This window comes from Chelonia mydas, chromosome 13 (genome assembly GCF_015237465.2).
Source record: "Chelonia mydas isolate rCheMyd1 chromosome 13, rCheMyd1.pri.v2, whole genome shotgun sequence".
Taxonomy (NCBI): domain Eukaryota; kingdom Metazoa; phylum Chordata; order Testudines; family Cheloniidae; genus Chelonia; species Chelonia mydas.
Window position 1 is genome coordinate 3726053 of NC_051253.2, and position 18027 is coordinate 3744079.

Consider the following 18027-nt stretch of genomic DNA (forward strand, 5'->3'; position numbering starts at 1 on the left):
TGCTCCCTCTCCTGCAGTCAGACACATGGGCCAGGAGAATATAAGCAAGCGAAAGACCGCCAAACGCCCCACTCCCATGCATGGTGGGCCCAGCCAAACCTGGGCATTGATCATATTGCCCTTGCCAGCACTTGCACCATCACAGTTTCCTCTGGGAAGGGCTGGCTCCCGACAGAGTCACAAGTTCTAGCGCAAAACCACAGTCCAATCCAGAAGCCCCCCTCCTTCCATGCAGACGGATTGGCCCAGAACATCTGCCGCTGCATTCATGCTAGGCCCAAAGCCGCAGTGCTCCCTGCACTAGGTCCAAAAGACGAGGCTTGCAACGCTATAGGAGCTTTCAAGTGAGGCTCTTGAAGAAGCATAGCAACATCCATGAGTTTAGTACCACTCCCCTCTGGCAGTGTTTTTATGCCTAGGTTAGCAGCGATGGGGCCACAATTTTATGCATGTGTGCAACCAAGTGCATGCACCTTAATGTGAAACGTCCAGTGCAGCAGGCAGGGATACCCCGTGCAGCGCGTGCAACGCTGCCCTGTGTGCTCAGAGACAAGTATGTTGCATGTGAGACGTGTAAATGCACTTTTAATAAAGGTCACAAAGCAAGTCTGTGGTAAACCTAGAAACAACACCCAGAAGTCCTGATTCTTGGACCCATTCTCACCACTAGAGCATCCATCCATTATTTCTGAGCGATGCAGCACTCGGGAATAGGGTCGAGACAGTGCGGCTACCTCTCTGCTAAGAGCACAATACCTACCTGGCTATACAGGGAGGGACTGGTCTCAACCCAGCACCTCCGTCTCTGTCTAAAATGCTGGAGATGGAGTCACCCCTCCCCTCTAGTCAGTGGCTATTCTGAGGTTTGCGGTTGTATGAACTGTTCTGGAATTGCTGCCAGAGACTGGCACAGGACAACTCCCCAATAGCCGGGCCAAGAGGAGAGAAGCATTCCAGCCAGTGAATGCAGTTTTCGACTGGCAGCACATAACATTCAGGACTGAAAGTAACAACCAAGTTTGTAGGATTTTAGGGCCAGAAGCGACCGTTATGATCCTCTAGTCTGACCTCCTGTGTAACACGGGGCAGAGAATTTCACCCGGGGGTGTCTGTTCTGCAATCAGACATGCAATTCCAGCATGCGGAGATGCACCCCAGCTCAGTGAATCCAGCTAGCTAAGGTACCAAGAGCAGGGGAACTACGGCAAGCACAGACTTCAGCACCAGCTAGCTTCCCAAGTGCCCAGCGTCCTGGGCAGGTTATACAGCCTGCATTGCCATGACTTCACGGCTACTGGTAGCCACACTGGCTAGATTAGGTTTCAGAGTAGCAGCCATGTTAGTCTGCATTCGCAAAAAGAACAGGAGGACTTGTGGCACCTTAGAGACGAACCAATTTATTTGAGCATAAGCTTTCGTGAGCTACAGCTCACTTCATCGGATGCATTCAGTGGAAAATACAGTGAGGAGATTTATATACACACAGAACATGAAAAAATGGGTGTTACCGTACACACTGTAAGGAGAGTGATCACTTAAGATGAGCTATTACCAGCAGGAGAGCCGGGGGGGGAAGCTTTTGTAGTGATAACTAGATTAGACTGCTCAAGGGTCTGCCTACCTGCTGCAGTCACACACCGGGACTGCAGTGTAGACAGAGCCTAAGTGAAAGGGGTGAAACCCTCCACGTAATGAAGACATCAGAGAGTGTCATGTTTTGGGCAAGTGTCAAATAACCCCCGCAACAGAAGAGCTTTCATATCACAGGGACGCTCAGTTGGTGGCTTTTCAGGGGCCAGTAGGCTCAGACCATTGTAGTTAGTTAGGACAACGCTCTGCGTTCCCCCAGCCCCGAGAAATCCTAACGTCAGCTACAGCCAAACCCAGGTTTCTCTGCAGGTACCAGGCGGCATCCTTGGCTATCCAGGTTAGCAGATGGCATGGCTCAGAGCCCCAGAGAGGGAAGAGCCACATGACGCAGCTCAAGCACTTGCATAACAGCTGACAGCAGCTAGCAATATTACCGCCTTATGTAATCGGTCACCAGCCCGATCCCAGAGACCTCCGCGGTTTTGTTTTGAACGTGCTTCCTTCCCACTCCCCTGCCCTGCCCCGGGGAACTGAAATGGCCCAGAGAACGCAAACCGCCAGTCACTGGCTCCCCTTAACAGACCCTGTCACCATTGTGCTCCGTAATCGCTTCCGACACTGATCTCAAACGGATTCATTCAGCCCGACTACGCCTGAATGGGCCTTGTCAGCCCCAGTGAGGCGCAGAAAGAGACAAGGCTCAGGCACTGAGCTGAGCGAGCTTAATAGAGCATCACTCACGCCAGGGCTGCACATGCATTCGCATGCCTCAGGTGCGTGACTCCGAGGGGAGCTGCACTGCTCACCTGGGGAATGGGGTGGGAGTTAAACCTGCCCAATGGAATCTCCACGCAGCCCCTTGGGCTGTAAGATGCCACCTACCAGTCCATTCCACCTTGCAGACCTGTGACAGCCTGGGCCATCCCAGTGCTGAATGCCACCAGGTTAGCAGCCTGCACACCCTGCACCGCTGCTCGGCAGGGCTGGATCATGGAGCCCTCCCTGATCTACTTGCACTGCTACAGTCCATAGAAAAGGGCATTATACCCACCTGCTGGCCACACAGGGCTTCAGCCATCACCTGGCTTCGGTCCATGGCTCTCTGGAACCTCAGGCTAAAAGCAGAGGAAAAATAAATACAATTAGATCCACAAGCCCTTCTCCTGCCCCCCAACACTAGAACAAAAAGGAAAATCTCCAGTAGTTCTTATCAGCACAGGGGCCATGACACAGCTGAAGAGTTTTGCAATTACCCATGACAGGGCAGTGGCACACACACCCCGCCAGCTCGTGGCACTCTTGGCCATATGAATGTGGTGTTTGGGAAGCGTGGACGGCCCCGACCGAGAGCCCAGGAGAGAGTGAAATCCACGGAGCAGGGACATCAGCAGTGCAAGCTTCTGTTGTGCTGCCCCCTCCACAGGCTTCCCATGGAGGGGTTGCTTCTAGGGATGAGGGGGATTTCAGGCTCCACGGCCCGGCCCGTCCAGTCCTTGGGCTCTCTGTATGTTACTGGCAGCCTGGGCAATATGGACACCTGACCACTAGGAACAGGAGTGAGCTCATTCCACAACTGCTGCCCATCATCCAAGCACCTTCAGGGCCCCTCAGCAGCTTGGTTTGATTGACAGTTGACTTGTCTGTGTGTCAGCAGCTCTGGAGATCCAGCTCTCCCCATGCCTGCCAATGGGTCCCTGAAAAGATTTTTTTTTAAAGAGAAGCCCAAGGAGCCTGACAAAGCAGGGCAGTGAGACCTGGGCTTAGAGCAGACCTGGAAGCTTGTGAGATGGCCCCTGCATAGGCCTCCCTTGCCCCTATCTCAACCACCCTGCAGCTCCATGTGTCCAGTCGTGCATTCGAGATCCAGGACTGGAACGGCTAGTGTGCTGCAGGCCACCGGGGAGTTGCATTAGCAGAGCTGGATGGGGTCCAGAGGAGAAGCAGCAAGGGATGCTGCGTGTCTGGACTGAGGTGCATGGCAGAGCTTAGGGAGGATGTTTGCACAATGCCTGCCTGAATTGTGGCTTAGCTAGTGCGATTGGCCCCACTCTCAGATATGCTGACAAAGGAGATGTGGAGCCTAGAATTTTATGGCTCTCGGGCTTGCTCCATATAGGGTTCTGTCTTTTGGTCCTTCAAGGTACGTCTTTCTTCTTCTTCCCTCCCACCTCTCCTCCCCTTCAGCAGTCACTGCAGTGTCAGAGGCCGGTTCTCCTTAGTGGTTACCGATGGAACGACCCTCAGTACATAAGACGAGTCCTTGCCAATTGCCGAACAGGAGCAGTTGTTCAGTGGAGAGGTCACGGGATCAGTCCAGCAGCATGGGCGATGCCTGTCGATGGTCCGACGTGAGGAGGTTGGCAGTGACATTCAGCTTCATGTCATCTCATTAACCCACCCTGGAGAGCAGAGTGTTGGCACATTCTGAAGTACTGCTCTGCGTTCTCTTGTCTAAGGCATCACTTCAGGAAGATCTGTCACCCCTCATTAGTGGAATTTTCCATTTGGTGCTTAACAATGGATCTTGTGTGCCGAGAGACCTTTGAGTGGGAGAGCACAGCAAGGAAGTCACAGGCCAGCTGCTGCATCACACCCAATGTGGCCAACAGCCAGGGTTTGCGCTCTGACTCGCTTCCTAGGGCTGCTCTGGAATCCAGCTGAGCTGCAGAGTCTTGGCAACCCTAGGGACAAGCGTCACCCCTGGCTCCTGCAGTGCTGCAGCATCTTTGAGGTCTCTTCTGCATCTCTTCCATCACCAGGGCATCATGGTACATAGACTGGGAGGGCAAGTGAAGAGGAAGGACTCTCACTCAACTCATTGTCACAGTTACACCCCAAATTCCCGTGTGTCTCGAAGACATCAGGCAGGCAAAAAGGCTACTAGTGAGGGTGCATAGGGCCTTTTCTCCAAGAATAAACTCTTTCCAAGTGCACCCACCCCTGGCACGTTGTCTTGCTTCAAGGAAGTTCTTGGCAGCCCTTGGCGCTCAAGTGCCAAAGGGCGTCCAGTGAAGGGACAGCTATTCACGTCTGGGCTGTGCATCCAAGCTCCACCCACCAAACCAGAACTTAGCACTGCTGAGCATTGGGAAGGGCTGCTCTATAATCACACACACACCCCAGCTTAGTTCTCACCCACTCCAGTTCCTAATGGACAAGTGTCCACATCACAATGAAATACCCCAGGCTGGAGCCCTTGTCTGCTGAGACAGCCAACACCTCAAGAGCCAAACAGGGCATGGATCTGCAACTGAGCCTCCTGATCTGGATAAGGGTCCAGGTCTGAGAGTTGCTCATCCACTGTCCATATTGTACCTCTTCTGTGGATGGAAGGTGTCAAGCATCATTGCTGTCAATCCAGCACCTACATTATGGGAGCTCTTCCATTCCCAGCCATGCATCCACTCAGGCGCTGCTGCTGCGAGTTCAGAACCATTCCCATGTGCTGTAGTCACACGGCACAAGACTCTCCATCTAGAGCTGGGATCAGTCCCTAACTCCAACTTGCCAGCAGAAACTTTCCCAGATCCTCCTCTGTTACCCTATTCCCCCCGGCTGTCTGACTAAGCAGAATTATCAAGGAGAGACTCTCCTGAAACCTCTGTGCGTTGTCCCCCGGGATAGGATGGTGCCAGCTGAGCTAATTGCATCTGATGCCTTTCCTGCATCACACGGCTGGAGAAATGTCAGAAAAAGTTAAAGCAAATGGTCCCAAAGGGAAAACAAACATTCTTTGCTTTCTGGAGAGGAGTATGGGAGTCCGTGCCTCCGTGACACACACACACACACACCAACCAGCATCCAGGTGCAGCCAAATAGGTGGGAAAGGGGGAAATCAGAATAAGGAATTAAAACCTAGAACTGCTCTATGATAAGATGCTGGCCAGTGGCATCTGAAGTAGCCTTCCTTGGTCCATGTAGCACAGAGGACTAGAGAGAAGAGAATCCAGATACGGCCAGCGAGGATCAAGGAACAGGATGGAGAGGGAAATGCACATTGAGCTGCAAGCCATAGTGTCCACAGATTTACTACAGCCTGGCATCATCACTGCCAAAAGTGGGCAGTGGCTTCTGCCTCAGTGTCAAAGGCCAAGTCGGACTTGCTAGGAGCTCGATTTCCCCAAAGGACGTTCGGCTGCAAGGACCTAGCAATGCAATGAACTGACCCAGCATTTGCAGAGGTAATAAACCCTCAGATGAGCATTTCATTTCCTCCCACCTCTCCCCCCCCCCATGTGGGCTGAAGACATCAACGCCTGGGTACGCCACACCACATTGTGACACCCGCTCCTCTGAGAGGGCTCCTAGCTATCATTTTCCATTGTGTGCAGGGAGGAAGCAGTAGCTTCATACCCTGAGCGGGACAACCACATGGATCACTGAGGAGCTCATGTGGACTGGTGGCTAGAGGTGGAACAGAGCCGGTAAAACTGGCCACAGAGCCTGTCTGAGAGCCAGAGGTTCCATCCAAGCTGAGCTCTCTGGATACATCAATTCCACCTTCGCAGGGGGTGATGCCTCAGCATTTCAATGCTCTAGCACAGCAGTTTGCAAGCTGTGGTCAGCCGTGGTCCCTGGAGCACCAGTTGGTGAACCAGAGAGAGCTGGCCGGTCGCATGGTGCTGGCTCCTCATTTACAGCTATAAAATGGCATTAGAAGAGCTAGAAATACATTAAATGCATCCACCACACTTTTCCCCAGGGCTGATATTCAATTTCCAGTGTGCAGAAAGGGTCTGCATGGTGAGGAGTGGGAGCGATCCCAGGAGACAATCTCTTTGCATGCCGGCCGCACCATGCAATAGCACGTGATCCCCTGCTGACACTCTTGCAGGTCTAGCACCAGCACCTAAGAACAAAAGCCCACAGCTTTGCCACTCGCAGGAACTGCTCATTAAATGCTTCCCGTTAGTGTAACAGCTCATACATGCTGCAGCTGGTGGGCTATCTGCTCCACATGCATGACCGGGGCTGGCTGGATGTGTAGAGAGAACATAGCCCTACAGATTATCCTGGAGCTGGAGTAGTAGAGGCAGGTATTTTTTGGAGGCGTGGGAACAGAGTTTTCTTCCCATTGTCAAATGGAAAGTCCACCCCAGCACCAACTAGCTACTGGCTGGGAAGTCTGCAAACCCATGGAATTGTCACACCCTCCAAGGAGGGGGAATATCCCACAAGCGAGGTCTCTTCATGCCACAGCTGAGGGCTGGGCTATTTGGGCCACTGGTTTTTGTAGCTGTATTTGTTTGCATTTGATTTAATGCAGCGAATTCACAGCCCTGACAGTGCTGTGGCTTCCCCACCACACTGGCGGGACTAGGGGACCAGACAGAGATAATGCAGTCATCTTCTCCCTGAGGCTTGGCTGAGTGCCCTCTCCCAGTCTTATTTCTCTCATGTATTGTTCCTCCCTGTCCCCCTGGGGAAGCAGGCTGCGAGGCTGCATTCCCTCCATTAGTAAATGGATGGTGCTCTACTCTGCCTGGATGCTCCTATCTCTACTCAGCTGTAGCTCAGGGGAGATGCTGCCAAGCTTCTGTCTCCAGACCATAACATGAAAATCCCCAACCCTACCACTGCTCCAATGGCTGGGGCAAACTGCTGGTTCCTCCTAAGCACAGAGATCACAACCCTCCAATGTGCCTTCCCTGCAAGCCCTTGGGCTCTGAGTTGGGTTCCTTCTGTTCAGTTATTTCTTAAGAGAAGAAGAGAGCTGAGAAAAAGCTTCCCAAGAGCTTTATTTGCTGGCTAGTTTTGCATTCCCTTGGTGGGAAGGTATCTGCTCTCTCTGCGCGAGATGGGACCTATTGTAATCCCAGCTTTGGGGAAGGGCATTTAGAGGGAGGAGGAAATTTGTGCACCAGTACATCTCATCCCTGACCAGGGAATATCACCCCTTCTAGGCTGCACTGGAAAGCTTCCCCACCCTAAAGGAACCCCCCTACCCAAGGGTACCATGGGATCTCGTGCCATTTCAGTTTACTTAGGTCCTGGCCTTCTCCAACTGGCCACCCTATAGGACTCACCTCTACCCCCATAAGAAGCAGATGCTGTTTCTACATCACTTCAGCTATAAGCCTCACCAGCTCCTGCACACATGGACCCCCGACCCTTATCTTGAGGAATCACCATCTCCAGGGAGGCACATGGAATTCACCCTCTGTTAGCTTCTCCTCAGCTGGTCTCAAACTGCGCAACCCAAGCCTCCCCCAGAGGAATTCTCATCCTCAGGGATGAAAGGGCCCAATTTCCAACTTCTCTCTGCTCCACTTTCAGCCAGTTGAGACTACACTGTCCCCATGCTTCTTCATTACTGAGCTTCCCACAGAGCCTCTCCAAGGGACCCCAGCCCTGACATGGATGGACCATGCTTTCCGAGGGCAAGAGGGGGATTCAATCAGCACAGGTGGTCATTTAGCCCTGTGCAACCCCTACCGTGATATCGACTGGCGAGAGCAGGGCTCCCATGGTGAACGTTCTGCTGGGTGAAATCTCCTTCCCTTATTTCTCTCTTTCAATAGAGCACGCTCTGTTAGACTCAAGGGGGAGCAGGTTTCCTTTTAAGCCAAGCCTTGTGGAAGAGGGAAAATAGTCTTCCTCTTCCCTCAGGCCTGAGCTTTGCTCAAAATTGCTCCATCGACAGACCACGCCTCGAGATAAGATAAGGAAACTCTAGTTCTGCTGGCGTTTTCCCCCCCCCCTCCCCCAAGTGACTTTTTTTTCCCCCCCTTCAATCAATGTCCTTTTTTCTACACTGATTATTTTGGGGGGAAAGAACCAAGCTTATCAATTAAATCAAATGAAAAAATATAGCTGTTTTAAATTCCATCCCCTCCCTGTTTCCAGTTTGCTGCTGAAGACAATCGAGTGACCGGGGACCAGGACGATTCTCATGTTTCCTTTTGCTGCTCTAACTTGTGGAGAATTCCCCAATTCTCAGCTTTTCAAGAGTCAGTCACAAACCCCCCCGCACACCCGGGAAGAGGATGAGAGAACGAACAAACCACACGATGGATGGGAATCACGTCACTCCCTGCGCTAGTGAAAGGTGCTCAGCACTACAATGTGAAGTGGTACAGGACCCTTCAGAGAAGAGAGCAGGAAAGGGAGAAAAGAAAATCCTCTGCTATTGTTCACCTGCCGCGTTCATTGGCGAAATGGAAAAGGAAACAAAGGGGAGAAGAGGAAAAATTGGAAATAAGATTGTGATTTTTTTAAGTGCAAATGGCTCCATGTGGAAACTGACAGAAGAACTTTGTCTTCTGACAAACTCTCAGCCTCCATTCTTAGCAAGAACAGAGCCAGGCCATCTTCAGAGCCCAGCTCCTCCCAGGCAGCAGTGCCTGCTTGGAACCCTCCTCTGCCCCTCTCCAGCTCACGCCATGATTTCTACATGGATTTTTTGACCTTCTATTCCACTCAAACTCTTTACCTTCATCTTGACCAGCCCATTGCCACAGCAAGAGCAGCAAGCTGCCATTCACTCCAGGCAAGTCTCTCGAAACTCTCCTTAGAAACTACAGGCCAAATTCTGCTTTGGTTTACACAGGTGTAAATCCAATGAAACCCCATTGCCTTCTGTAGAGTTGCTCCAGATTTACACTGGAGTAAACAAGGGCAGGAGTTGACTGCAAGCCCAGGCCTGCTCCCTAATCAGTGATTCATGACTAAACCTGATGTCAGGACATAAAGGTCCTTTCATTCCCAACAACAAGTGTTTGCTCTCGTCAACCCTTTCCCAGCTGCAGTTCTTCCACAGCCCACCTGTTGTCTGAAGTTCCAGCCCTTCGGAGAAGACCAGCCAGGTATACGGTGCAGCACGGGAGGCTCCATTCTCTCCCCATGCCCAAGACAGAAGAGAAATGCTTTATGTTGCCCCCTTATCCATCTCCCCCAAATCCCTTCCCACCTTCGCCAGCTAAGAGAAGAGGCTCCTCACCTCAGCTCCTGGAGAGCCGCCAACTCAGCTGGGGCCAGCCCTCAGCACCTAAAAGCACATGGCTTCTTGGGAGCAAGTTCTCCGGCGCATGAGCTCTACCTCCAGGACAAGACTCCCCTCCTCTGCTGGAGATTCTCTCTCCTTCTAATACCATGGGTCCATGTTCTTCCCCTGAGTGCCGCAAAGCGAGACTCCTTTGCTGCCAACAAGCCAACAGCAATTAGTGCTGCTTAGCCCCAGGGCTTAGACAGCCCCATGTGCTCTCCAGTTCATTGTAACTGGATCAACGAAGCTAGAGATGCCAGACATCTATAAGCTCATCTTCTCCACCCCCAAAAAGGCAAGATTGCTCCCCAGGATGCATGCTCCAGGGTTTCACCCAGGCTACAGTGAAGTGATTCAGTCAATAGGACTCTCACCGCTTCCTGGGGGACTCTGTTCCACTGTCTAAGATCTCCATGTCGGGACGCTTCCTCCCCCCTCCCCCACACATACACACGGATACCAAGCCAAAGCTTTCCGTTCCTCGCTTTTCCCATTAGGCCTCATGGCACCTCCCCTTGGAGCTGCCCAAACGGTTCCTGTCCTTGGTGTTCCCACCCTTCAGATTCTCCCAGACAGTAATCATATCCTCTCTCGGCCAGCATTTAACCAAGACACAGCTGTGTGTGTTCAGTTCTGTCTCCTGATGCACCCCCACCCCCGCGTCCCTTCACATTTGCTGGCACTTCTTTGAGTTTCCTTCCATTTGTAAGCATCTTGCAGCTACTTAAATGCCCAACCCTGAATGCGAGATTCTAGCTGTGGCTCACCTAGTTCTGGGGAGGAGCTTGCTGTCATCTCCCTGATTAGCACTGTCTCTGTCTGTTTAGGGCCCTGCCGTGGTACAGACCATGTGGCACTATATAACAAGAGAAGAAAGGAAGATGGGATTGAGGCGGTCACTGCTCCTCTGCCCAGGCTCTGGTCCATGTTCCCAGAGTTCTGCTGGAAGCCTATTCAGGGTGGGCAAGAAGGGACCCCTGGCCACTACTAGCCCAGGGAAAAGTGTGTCATTGCAGAGCTCAGACAGACACGTATGCAATCCCCCGAGTTGTTATTAATAACCCAGGAGGTCAGGGAACGTGTCCCTCTGCCCTGGGCTGGCTAATGGGAACCAGATGGAGCTTGGCTTGCCTGCCAGCCACTGGGATCACTGACCCTTTGAAATGTAAAGCTGTCCGCAAAGCAGCAAACCAAATGGCTGGCATTAATTACAGCACAAGTACCAACCCACTAGACGCATGGAAGGAGAGTCCTCCCAACATCAGCCCTGCCGTTCATGCCAATGGGGAGGCTGCATGATCCTGCATAACAGGCCCAGCTGTATGATAAAGTGGGAAGGGCTGGCGTTTGGTAGGTTTCTACTCGTGAAGCTTCAGTTGCCTCCAGAAACCCCAGGACACAAAACACCCTCCCCGTCCACCCTCTCCCTGAAAAATACAGTTTGGAGCCCAGCTTGTATAACACAGAGGGCTGTGTTGGCAAGTGGCCAGTAGCCCCCAGCATCTGCACATGCTTTGCACACAAGTTCGGGTTTTTTCCATTAAAAGAGCACCGCTCTGATACACACGCACTTAGCAACACTGCACACGTACTTCGTACAGTTAGCTATCCAGGCATCTAACTGGCACTTTGCATGCCATTAGCCTATTTGCACATGCAAATTAAGTGTGCAATTGCACACATTTGCTCAGCTAGCCCCACATTTGCAAGTCCTTGTCTTTAGCTTGATACATGAATAGAAAATGCTGTTTGAGTTCTCACCTTTGTTCCACTCTCACTTACCCCCCAACCAGGAGCAAGGGCTGCATTTTAATTAGAGGGGAACCAAAAATGGAGCCTTTAATCCACATGCCTTGGAATTTTACTGGCTGAGACTAATCCCCGGGTACAAGCTGATTCCCATAGTTAGGGTTCAGGATGGATCTAGAACTGGAAGGAGGTTATATTCCGGTGCCAATTTGGACACAGCCAAATCCAGGCAAGAATGGTGGTTGTTCCCATGTGACCCTGCTCCAGAATGGTGGCGCTCTCCCCAAATTAGCTGTTCTTGACAGATGTCTGTCATCCTAGACCAAAAATCTCAAGAGAACTGCTTGCTGAGAGTCAGTGCTGTCAAGCGCAACCTCCCACCCCCTACTCAGTCTCAAACCCAGCCCCCAGCCTAAGCTGGATTTGAATCCAGATCACAGCACTGCCTTCTTAGCACATTTTAATGTAAAGATTCCTCAGATTCAATCTGCATCATCCTATCAAGTCAAATCCTGCATTTCTCCAACCCTCACTCACCCTTGGAGTGGGATTTCTGGATATGTGATTCAGCCCCTACATTGTAGCTGCCAGTTTGAGGTCAGTAAAGATATTGGCCTGTCTTCCCCCACCCACAATTTTCCCCATAATCCTCCAAGGGACACCCGTCATTACCCATAATACAATTGTCGGCACAGCAGGTACAAATGGAGTAACAAGCGAAGCATTTAATTAAAAGATCCACTGAAGAACAAAGCTACCGGCCAGTCTCATAGTGACATCAGCCCAGGAAGAGGAGACACTCAACTGCTAGCATTTTCAACACGCACCTGCTTACTCCCACACTTATAAGTACTTTTCAGAGATGTGCACAGGGATTGACTCACCGACAGCGAGATGGTGAGGGGCAAACCGTGCATTTCTCCTGATGACTGGACACTAGATGCCATTCACCCAAGAGTAACGAAGGAACTCAAATGTGAAATTGCAGAACTACTAACTGTAGTCTGTAACCTATCATTTAAATCAGCTTCTGTACCAAATGACTGGAGGATAGCTAATGTGATGCCAATTTTTGAAAAGGGCTCCAGAGGTGACCCCAGCAATTACAGGCCGGTACGCCTGACTTCAGTACCGGGCAAACTGGTTGAAACTATAGTAAAAAACAATAGTCAGACACAGAGGAACATAATTTGTCGGGGAATAGTCAACATGGTTTTTGTAAAGGGAAATCATGCCTCACCAATCTACTAGAATTCTTTGAAGGGTCAACAAGCATGTGGACAAGGGGGATCCAGTAGATATAGTGTACTTAGATTTTCAAAAAGCCTTTGACAAGGTCCCTCACCAAAGGCTCTTAAGCAAAGTAAGCTGTCATGGGATACGAGGGAAGGGCCTTTCATGGATTGGTAACTGGTTAAAAGATAGGAAACAAAGGGTAAGAATAAATGGTCAGTTTTCAGAATGGAGAGAGGTAAATAGTGGTGTCCCCCAGGGGTCTGTACTGGAACCAGTCCTATTCAACATATTCATAAATTATTTGGGAAAGGGGGTAAACAGTGAGGTGGCAAAATCTGCAAATGATACAAAACTACTCAAGATAGTTAAGTCCCAGGCAGACTGTAAAGAGCTACAAAAGGATTTCTCAAAACTGGGTGACCAGGAAACAAAATGGCAGATGAAATTCAATGTTGATAAATGCAACGTAATGCACATTGGAAAACATAATCCCAACTATACATATAAAATGATGGTGTCTAAATTAGCTGTTACCCCTCAGGAAAGAGATCGTGGAGTCATTGTGGATAGTTCTCTGAAAACATCCACTCAATGTGCAGCGGCAGTCAAAAAAAGGGAACAGAATGTTGGGAATCATTAAGAAAGGGATAGATAAGACAGAAAATATATTGCCTCTATATAAATCCATCTTAATACTGCGTGCAGATGTGGTCGCCCCATCTCAAAAAAGATTATTGGTTCAGAAAAGGGCAACAAAAATTATTAGGGGTATGGAACGGCTTCCGTATGGGAGAGATTAATAAGACTGGGACTTTTCAACTTGGAAAAGAGACGACTAAGTGGGGGGATATGATTGAGGTCTATAAAATCATGACACACGTGGAGAAAGTATATAAGGAAGTGTTATTTACTCCTTCCCATAACACAAGAACTAGGGGCATCAAATGAAATGAATAGGCAGCAGGTTTAAAACAAAAGGAAGTATTTTTTCCACACACTGCACAGTCAACCTGTGGAACTCCTTGCCAGAGGATGTTGTGAAGGCCAAGACTATTACAGGGTTCAAAAAAGAACTAGATAAATTCATGGAGGATAGGTCCATCAATGGCTATTAGCCTGGCTGGGCAAGGATGGTGTCCCTAGCCTCTGTTTGCCAGAAGCTGGGAATGGGCAACAGGGGATGGATCACTTGATGATTCCCTGTGCAGTTCATTCCCTCTGGGGCACTTGGCATTGGCCACTGTCAGAAGATAGGATACTGGGCTAGATGGACCTTTGGTCTGACCCTGTCTGGCCGTTCTTATGTTCTTAGACACCATGGTGATGGTCGCATTATAAAAATCAGATGCAGTGCTCTACTGGTAATTTGTCTCTCTCCTGTTAACTCAGTAACCTTCTGGGGACGTTTCTTTGCAATTTGGCAACTGAAATTGATTTCAAAGATAAGTTCTCATCCTGGGTTTGCATATTTTGCACACACACCCTGTTCGCACCTGCAAACATGTTAGAACACACAAATGAGGCAGTCATGCTTACAACGGGCTAATTTGTGTGCACAAGTGACCATGTGTGCGCAAATGTACGTTTGTGTGCATAATTTCCACAGGTGCCATTTCAGAGGCCATGTTTGAACATGTGATCCTCAGCATTCTAGACTTTGTCATATTGTCTCCAGGATTCACGCCCACTTCGTTCAAACAAAAACATACTTTGCCCATCTGTAGCATATGTCATGTGACGATCCCAAACACAAATACCCTGTCAGGTAGGTCAGCATTATCCCCATTTTACACACAGACAAGCCAAGGCACAGCGAGATCAAACGGATTTGCCCAAGGATACAAAATCAGAGAAAGAGCACGCAGAATCTTGCATCCCAGCCCCCAAGTTCCAAGCAGTTTGGTTATAGTATGATTTTGTCTAGTCTACCTGTCCTGAGGGTCAATGTCTAGCCTCTTGTCTCATGCTGCCTTGTCATGCTTAGTGGCTATTCTGGGTCTGTATCGGCCAGCCCCCCCGCAACTTCCATCCGCCCCAGAAGAGAAGATCTCCCCTGTTTGTGGAAGGGCTGTGGGGAAGGAACAGCAGCTCTATCAGAAAACCTCCACACAATCTCAGCTACATCTGCAGATCAGTAAGCAGGGCCAATGCTGCTCCCTCGTGGTTATAGGGAAAGCTGCAGCATTAAGAAGCAGACAAGATAAGAGCAGGGTCCCATGTGGAATGTCTTAGACAGTCTCTTGTTGGATGGGTTGAAAATCCTGCAGTGCGCTAGACTGGCCAGGGAGAATTTATTCCCTTAGGGACATCCCTAGGGGTCCATGTGCTCTCATCAGGGGGTACCCATGAAAAATCCTGTAACAGTGAACAATGCATTTGATTTAGTAAGACTTGGCAATCTAATCCGAGATATATGATGACCCTATCTTGGATGGGGGTACATGGTACATTGCCTTATCTGGAAAGGGCTATGCAGCCTAAAATGGTTGAAACCCACAGCCATAGAGGCTAGGAAAGGGCACACTCACCCATGGTGGGCCCCTCACGGCTGGGTGTGGTGAAGCACGCTCTCTCCTCTCTAGCACCTCCTGCTGATGGGTGCTCTAGTGCTGCAATGGTCTCTCTTCCCATGATCAAGTCCACCCTTTCCAGGGTAACGAGTCTAACAAATGGAAGTCCAAGGTCCTTACATTAGGTCTCCTGCCCAACAATGGGTCTTGTATCCTTGCACCCCTTGGCGCAGGGCTTTCCGATGTCTGAAGCCCCCAACATAAGGGGCCAAGGACCATATCCTCCAGTGGCTAGCAGAGGAGCCTGAGCCCTCCCACTACCCAGGGGTCCAGCCCAGGAACACTGCAATGAGCAGGCCAGGTCCATCTATTCAGACCTGTCCTTGCTACTCCCTGGGCTTCCTCCTATCATGGCCTTTGCCCAGGCCTTCCTCCCACAACCTCCCCTGGGATCCCGTCAAATCCAAACCAGCTTTCACCCACCTCAGGCTTGGCCTTTCATGCCCCTTCCGTTTCCCTCGCTGTTCCCCTCCCAGTGCTCTCTACCGAGAGTCTAGAGCCTGCCGCTTTCACCAGGGCTTTATCACTCTGCTCCACTCCCAGGGGCTGCTTCATCTCTCCCCGGCCAGCTGTCTGTATTCAGGGAAGGATCCAGGGCTGCCTTGCTTTGCACTAACCACACAGGTCCTGCCCCAGCTGGGGCTCATCAGTAAGTCTGACCCGCCCTCTAGGTGCAGACCAGTTTGTTCATTGGGCCCCTGAGGGCCACATTAACCCTTTCAGAGCCAGTGTGGGGCCCACACCCTCTCACAAAAAATAACTGGAGCCATCGGTCCTTCTCTGGCCCCTCGGGCTGGATGAGACCAGCCCCCCAGTATCCTCCCTCGTGTTCTCACAGCCCCAGCTTTGAACCAGGGGCCCCTACTGGATTGAAAGCTGCCACAGGTGCTCCCACGTCCCAGAAGAACCAGCTACTGTCACTCTCCTCCCCTGGGCCCCTCAAACTGAAATCTCACAAGCAGCCAGTTACTGCCACCTTCTTTCCCCAGGCCATTCCTGAGCCTCAGTTCCCAAGTACCCAGCCATTATTCCCCTCCTTATCTTGTGGGCGCTAGCGGAATGAATTGGGCCTCGGACACTGAGGTCCTATGGGGAGTGCGTGGCAGGGCAATCGCTCTGTTGCTCCTCAGGTCATGTGAGGCCCCGGGACGTCCAGTACGGAGTTCTTTGTGTTCAGGGCTTGAGTTAACTCACCCAAGTCAGTGTTGCAGATGCTGCCACACCAGCTCTAGAAAGGTTCACCCCAGTGGGCTTGTCCCCATCCCAGAAACCACACCAGGTAGTTTCCAGAGACCCCGGAGGCTGAACTCACCCATTCTCCTGGCTAGGGGAGGTCACCTCTTTTCCAGGCGGCGGTGGATGGGTGGCCTGGAGGGGGAAGTTTACATTGGCACCACCCTGTGGAAAAACAGAAGATTCCATTCTCCAGTTCCCTCTAAGCAGCACTAAGTTCCCTCGGGGAAAGAACGCTTTTTGAAGGTGCAAGGGCCTGATCCCATTAGGTGCTGCACACCCTTGACTCCACCTGTTTTCAAATGCCTGGCCTCTGGCAGGATTGAGCAGGCATGGTGCTGTGAGGGGCCACTCAGACCATTGTGCTTCGACAGCCCCAGAAAGAGCGGTTGGGATGAAACCCAGCAGCCGTTTGGGACGAGATCTCCAGGTCGGCATTTATGTAACATCGCAAATGAGCCAACTCCAAAGTGCAGAAGTGAGTAGGTAAAAGCTGGTGACCGCACAGAGCTGAAAAGCTTTTAAAATCATTAGCACAGAGAGCTTGGTGTCAGTCAGTCACCTGGAGAGATGGCTCACGCTGGAGTTGCTCTCCTGAGACGTTCCATTTCATATGCAAAGAGGGCTGCTAAACTCCATGAAGACTTCAACTCTTCTACTGCTGCCAAAAACCCACCTCCTTTCTCCTGAGGACCAGGGCAACTATCAAATCTGTGTCTAGCTTGCAGGCTGCATGAGGCAGTTGGGAGCAGCAGGGAGGTGGTGGTAGCTGAGGGACAGGCAAAGCACTGCAGGGTGAGGCTGAGGAATCAGCTACTCAGTTACAAGGGACAGCAAGAGGACACCCCGGGCACTGCTAGGGGGTGTGGTGCAAGAGGTCGGGGAGGTATAGACAGCATCTGGGCTAGCAGCCCATGTTCTAACTTATTGTCCCCACTGGTTCAGCTCGGGGATCCAAAAGGAGAAATAGGTTATGGCTGTGGGCTCCCACACTGACCTCATCGCTCAGAGCGGAGTCCGCAGCTCAGCCACACAACGAGCAAGTGTTCCCCAGAACGCGAGGCTCTGGCATTGCATTGTAAGGCTGGAGCACTGTCATTCCACTCACACCACGGCTGGGGGCTTGAGTCCATACTGTTTTCAGGAGCCCTTCAGTCCCCACCGCAGGGTCCACACCCAGAGGACTGGCTTAGCTAGTGAGCAGGATGACAGCAAGGCTTGTTTTATGGCACAGGGAGCTCATCTCAGCTCATTCCCAGGCTGATAAATAGCCATGGCTGAGCCAGCGTCAGGCTTGGAGAAGGCAGAGATAAACAGGCTAACGCCGAGGCCAACCCACGCACTCCCCGTTAGCAGGGAGATGACTCAGCCTAGGCTGCAGGAGGAGCTGGAAATGAGATTTGGACTCTGCTAAACCTTTCATATTGACAAGTGCGGGGTGTGGGGGCCCTCCATTTTCTGCCCTTTGCATTGGACTATCAGGAACACTGGCTGGAGACTCTGGAGCGGAGGCCACAGACTCACCAAGACAGGAGTAGCGCAGAGGCCAGATGGAACCTGAACAAGGGCTTCTTTTTCCCACCTATCTCCTCCCACTGCCCCATCACTTCTGGGATGCCTCTATAAAGATGGACCACCATCAGAGGTATCCACCACCTGCCTCAA

At 51.2% G+C, this 18027-nt stretch overlaps 1 long non-coding RNA gene across 1 annotated transcript; it reads right to left on the reverse strand.

Annotated features, from left to right (window-relative positions):
• Positions 1 to 3937: 3937 nt before the first annotated feature.
• Positions 3938 to 17985, reverse strand: LOC122462745. The gene is made up of 4 exons (XR_006285494.1): positions 17360 to 17985; positions 16442 to 16527; positions 15088 to 15221; positions 3938 to 4367 (listed from the first exon to the last, which is right to left on the reverse strand). It is a non-coding gene; the product is annotated as an uncharacterized LOC122462745 (long non-coding RNA).
• Between the last annotated feature and the right edge of the window lie 42 nt (positions 17986 to 18027).